Below are 5,650 nucleotides of genomic sequence, written 5' to 3'. Positions count from 1 at the left end.
CTGGTTTTGTGTTTCCTTTTCTTTCTATTTATTTTCTTTTTGTTTTTATTTTACTTTCTTTTAAGTTTACTTTTTACTTAATATTAAAATGATCCCTAAATTAGTAATACCATGAAACCACTGCCACAAAAGGTTTTATCCCAAAACAATTTAGTTTAGTTTTTTATTTATTTATAAAAGCATTTAAATATCGGTTTTGCTACTGTTTTATTCATTTTAGAATAATTACACATTTTATAAGAGTGTGGTTCCTCCACCATAATTACCTATGTATTATTTGGTTCACTCCGAACATTTAAATTTTAATATTTGAAAACTTTTATTGTTTGCCTATATTTTAAATTTTAATTTGAATCGTTTTTGAACTAACTCGAGATTAGCAACTATAATCGAGGTGACGTGGCATCCCTAGCAGAGGAACATTGTAGTTTAATTACCCGGGCGTCACAATTCTCCTCCACTACAAGAAATCTCGTCCCGAGATTTAGGAGCGGTTATAAGGGGGGAAGGGATTTGGTTACGAAATTCTAACGAATCTTCTCGTCTTTGGTTGCTCTTCTCGAAGAGGTCGATCCATAGCGTTGATGTCTTCCATTCCGCTGTTTCAGGTCATCATGATGAAGTTGTCGTCCTTTCTTCGGGGACTCCATCGTACTTACGAATAGGTAAGGGGCAGCTCAGCTAAGACAGAATGTTTATGAGGGAAACCATCTGGGGTTAACATAAGAATGTGCATAAGATTATCTCTCGAGTTGAACATATAAAATACATCGAGAGTAAGGTACGAAGGTACCATAAGAGGTTCCAAGCGGATAGGTAGTTGCTCGAAGTCTGAACCAGAGGGAGACAGAGGTTCAGAGCAGCGAGAGTAAGCATTGCGTTTGATACCCGAATAGTGGCAGGTGGCCCGTGAGTTACATACGAAGCCAAGTGTGAGGAATAACTTTGACACTAGGGTGTAAAGGAGAGTTAGGTTTCGATCCTGTGAAACTGTGAGTTATGGGCCCACCATGTGGGTTAAACGTTGAAAGAGCGGTGACATCTTGCACGGTTATGATAGCCAGGCATGCCAGAGAATAACCTGTCAGTTATGTCGGTAACAACGTCGGTACCAAGGGCGAGGGACGAAGAGAACCAATTTCCTGCTCGTTGAAACGAGGCGGACCAATAGGCAAAGTTCTCCTCCATCGGTGGTTACCGGAATGTCATCAACAATAGCAACAGGGTCTTACTGACAGAATTGCACTCTGAGGTGTTAACATAAGCAGGGGATTAATACTGCTTAGATCATAATGATCACCAGAAAGGTTAGTCAAAATAATGGAAAGGAAAAGGTGTTTATCAGATTAACAACTCAATGGAAAGGAAAATGTGTTTAAACACATATTTCAGGGGTATATCCTTCCCAAGGGCAAGCAAAGCATGATATCCATGACGGGATATAACGTAGCAAACCCCTTTAGAAAAGGGAAGAGAAATTCCATGCCATTATCCATACAACGGTGTTCGGATAATTGAGCAAGAAACATTTAGCATTGGGCTTCAAATGCTCTTATTGAAAATCGGAGTACCATTGACATGCTTCGAGATAGCATTGACATGGTCTTCAGGTGAAGATCAGACTTTGGAAACACGAAGGATCCATCAGGAATAACTTGTAGAATAAGTCTTACAATTTCCTCATGGACAAATGGATAACCTTGCTGAAAAGGAATCTATAATGATAGGTCCTCCAGCCGGGGGGGGGGGGAATTGTCCCAACCATCATATCTGACCGAGATTCAGATCTGATTGGTGTCAGGATACCTCAGACTTAGGATACCTGAGAAGAAAAGGTGCAACGCAAATTGACGAGATGACATTGTAAGATTCTCGGGGAAATGAACTATGAAGTGATTTCCGTTAACAAGAGTCCATCATTAACCCAAGGAGAGGACAAGGAGGTGTCTGGTGAACTCAACGGCAATTCACCGAGATTCCCAAAAGATGGACTTCCACCATTAAGTGAACAAGGAGATAACATTTGTCAGATCAAATGATATAAGGAAGTATGCTCGAGGAAAACATACACAACTAAACATTGGCTGAAAGGTGCGCCCGAAATATGGGTTGGGTTGCACGACCAATGTCAGAATGGTGATTCAATTAGCGAAGGACTTAGAATGAACTATCGCCCATTCACTTCAAAGCAATAGGGTTGTTAGAAGTTTTGAATTCACACGTCATAGCTCCATTGTTGGTATTCCGGTTGAAAACAATACGGGGACCAAGGAATGAACGAAGATGGCAAGAAGTATTATGTTATCAAGAATTATTAAGAGGTGGTGAAATTCTCACCACATTCTTGACAAAAGAGATGGTAATACTACCGAGGTAAGGAAGATCAACTGTTGGGTAGCAGTGATCTCAAGGTTTACACCAAACACGAACAAGTTGTGTTGAACGGAAGGCAATAAAGTGGTCGATGAGAACAGGAATCATCGAGGGGCAAGGATGGTATTACCCATCATGAATTCAATTGAATTCCTGGAAGAGCTCATAAGGTTGATGGTGATCACGACACAATTGTCGAGAGATTTCATGCAGATGTAGTCAATCAGCGACGACATCAAGTCAAAGGAATGATGAAGCAAGAGGTTATTGGAACCACAGTTACGACACAAACTCGAACTCAAGCTTGTTGTTTAAGGTGAAAGGGTATGACGAGGAAAAAAAAATCAACGTAAGGTTAGTTCATCGTCGAAAATTGGTGCTCCGAGAATAAGGACCGGGTAGCACAGTTAAAATCATCACGACAATGATATAGCCAAACAGGCTAGGAATGGCGTGATCGGGTACAAACTCATACTTATAGAAGCTTACTGAAGAGTTGTTGAACCGTAGTGCGGACTTGGTTCAGTTATCGGTGTCTTTGAGTGTTTAATAACTCAGAGCCCGTGAAAAATTGGGATCAGTGGGAAGGTAGCACTTGATGAAGAACTCATAAGAGGTTATGCAGTTCCATGATAATCTCGAGATACCAGGGGTAACACTCAACGACAGATCAAAGTAGAGGTTGGACTGGGGTAATGCTCTGCAGAAGACAAGTACTCTAACTTGTCTGAGAAATAGAATCAAGGGAGAACAACATGGTCGGAACCACGGTTGCGTAGGATCAATTCACAGATACCAGATGATATTTATCAAGAAAACAGTTATTATTACAAGAAGTTTCCATGATAGGATCTACATCGTGTCCATGGGCATGAACACAAAGTTCAAGGTCGACTCCCACTTCTTCAATGTATAACCTTCCATTCACTTCTCGCTTTGATAAAGGCATTGGTGTTGAAAGTTTTACCTGGTGAAATACCAGATGAGTACGACTCGTGAAAACTTCTGAGTTCACACATATAAAGGAAGGCATAGGTTCAACCCGGCAGGGTATCATGGAAACATATACCACAAGCTTCAATAGTAAATACCACCAGCTCGAAAGCAGAGCATGGTTGGCAAAAGGAAAGGATACAATTTACCAAAGGCATTATGTATCGGAGAAGGAACTCACAAAGTGATTAATTATGAAGGACACTGTCAGATAATAATCCAACAGTGGATATGGTGATCCACGATGGGGCTGATATGAGTATCGATACTCAATCAGAGGAAGAAAGATTGCAAATGCATCGGTTTATAGAACAGCTGAATAGTTCAACGCTTAATTAGCAAAGTAATTATGATTTTCAAATCAAGGGATCAGGAGCAAATGCTCTGATCAAGAATGGATAAGCTGAATAGAATTAGGGATACAATCAACGACAATTGGACTGGTCGAGAACCAATTCCAGTTAAAAGAATGGCAGCTCAGCCGGAAAGGTAATTTATAAGGATCAATGATGATTGCGTGTATTCGCAAACATATTGAGTCATTAGACCCAAAATGATAATGACAAGGAATGTCAATAAGACTACGAGACTTATGGGATTAACCATAATGCGAGCAAGCAAGAATTTCAAGAGCCAAAGGCTCCAGAGGATTTTCGGAAGATCGAATAGTATTTAGACTTTAGTGAAACACATGAACAACTAGGGATGAGCGGATACTCGATAAGTGCGAGAATTATCCATAGGGGTATTCAGGTGACAAGGAACAGCAAGGCGATAAGCTCAAAGGATTATCGAGACAACGACGAGTGTTTCGAGGTATCTGGTAATAACAAGACCAACTGGGGATGAATGTAAGAATAACAACTGCAAGTAGTTATCCATAAGGGTTGACGGTGGAAGGGGAATTGCAAATGCGATGAACATAAGTTCTCGGGTTAACAACGGAGAGTATCTTCAGGGTCTTCACGTGCCGCAGACGATCATCATTAATAAGGGGCTCTCCGGGTGAAAGTGATAACGAGATCCTAATGTTAGATTTAGCAAAAATCATTTAACCCGAATAGAAGAGAAATAAGAGTCCCAGAGTATAGGTCGAGGAATAAAAGATCCTAATACCACCCAATGGCGACGTGGGCCCGTAAGGCACACAACCAAGTTAGTAAAAGTTTTGTAAAGTCTAGACTCGACTTCGGCCAAGGAGTTGGAAGGGGGATTCCTACAGGCAGTCGGCTCTGATACCAACTTGTGACGCCCCCGATTTAATCGTACACTAATCATGCACGCAAATGTGTACGATCAAGATCAGGGACTCACGGGAAGATATCACAACACAACTCTAAAACATAAATAAGTCATACAAGCATCATAATACAAGCCAGGGGCCTCGAGGGCTCGAATACAAGTGCTCGATCATAGACGAGTCAGCGGAAGCAACAATATCTGAGTACAGACATAAGTTAAACAAGTTGCCATAAGATGGCTAGCACAAACTGGGATACAGATCGAAAGAGGCGCAGGCCTCCTGCCTGGGATCCTCCTAACTACTCCTGGTCGTCGTCGTCAGCCTGCACATAGTAGTAGGCACCTCCAATGTAGTAGTCGTCATCGACGCTGGCTCCTGGCTCCTGGACTCCAGCATCTGGTTGCGACAACCAGAAAGAAAGGAAAGGGGAAAAAGGGGGGAGAAAGCACCCGTGAGTACTCATCCAAAGTACTCGCAAGCAAGGAACTACACTACATATGCATGGGTATATGTGTAAGGAGGCCATATCAGTGGACTGAACTGCAGAATGCCAGAATAAGAGGGGGATAGCTAATCCTGTCGAAGACTACGCTTCTGGCAGCCTCCGTCTTGCAGCATGTAGAAGAGAGTAGATTGAAGTCCTCCAAGTAGCATCTCCAAGTAGCATATCCAGGTAGCATCTCCAAGCGCATCTCCAGTCGCATCGCATAGCATAATCCTACCCGGCGATCCTCTCCTCGTCGCCCTGCGGAAAAGCGATCACCGGGTTGTCTGTGGAACTTGGAAGGGTGTGTTTTATTAAGTATCTGGTTCTAGTTGTCATAAGGTCAAGGTACAACTCCAAGTCGTCCTGTTACCGAAGATCACGGCTATTCGAATAGATTAACTTCCCTGCAGGGGTGCACCACATAACCCAACACGCTCGATCCCATTTGGCCGGACACACTTTCCTGGGTCATGCCCGGCCTCGGAAGATCAACACGTCGCAGCCCCACCTAGGCAAAACAGAGAGGCCAGCACGCCGGTCTAAACCTAAGCGCA

Source organism: Triticum aestivum, chromosome 5A (assembly GCF_018294505.1).
Source record: "Triticum aestivum cultivar Chinese Spring chromosome 5A, IWGSC CS RefSeq v2.1, whole genome shotgun sequence".
In the NCBI taxonomy this organism is placed as follows: Eukaryota; Viridiplantae; Streptophyta; class Magnoliopsida; order Poales; family Poaceae; genus Triticum; species Triticum aestivum.
The sequence above is the reverse complement of the archived record's forward strand: the minus strand, read 5'-3'. Positions refer to the sequence as shown.